This window comes from Etheostoma spectabile, chromosome 21 (genome assembly GCF_008692095.1).
Source record: "Etheostoma spectabile isolate EspeVRDwgs_2016 chromosome 21, UIUC_Espe_1.0, whole genome shotgun sequence".
NCBI classification, from domain to species: Eukaryota; Metazoa; Chordata; class Actinopteri; order Perciformes; family Percidae; genus Etheostoma; species Etheostoma spectabile.
The window spans coordinates 7442542-7442750 of record NC_045753.1 but is presented as its reverse complement, the minus strand read 5'-3'; positions in this window follow the sequence as shown (position 1 = coordinate 7442750).

Sequence of the window (209 nt, the reverse complement as noted above, 5' to 3'; positions counted from 1 at the left end):
TAGATTTACTTTACAATTTTGTTTAATTCTGTTTTTCATTCATTTTTACCTCATTATTTGGTTTGTAATTTTTTATTTTAAAAATAAAATCAGGGACAGACTATGAGCAAAATGATAGACAGACAGCCACTACGGCCATCCCCATACAAAAATACAGAGTACTGGAAGAATAAGATCTTTGCAGTTGCAGGAGACATACAAGATGCAGT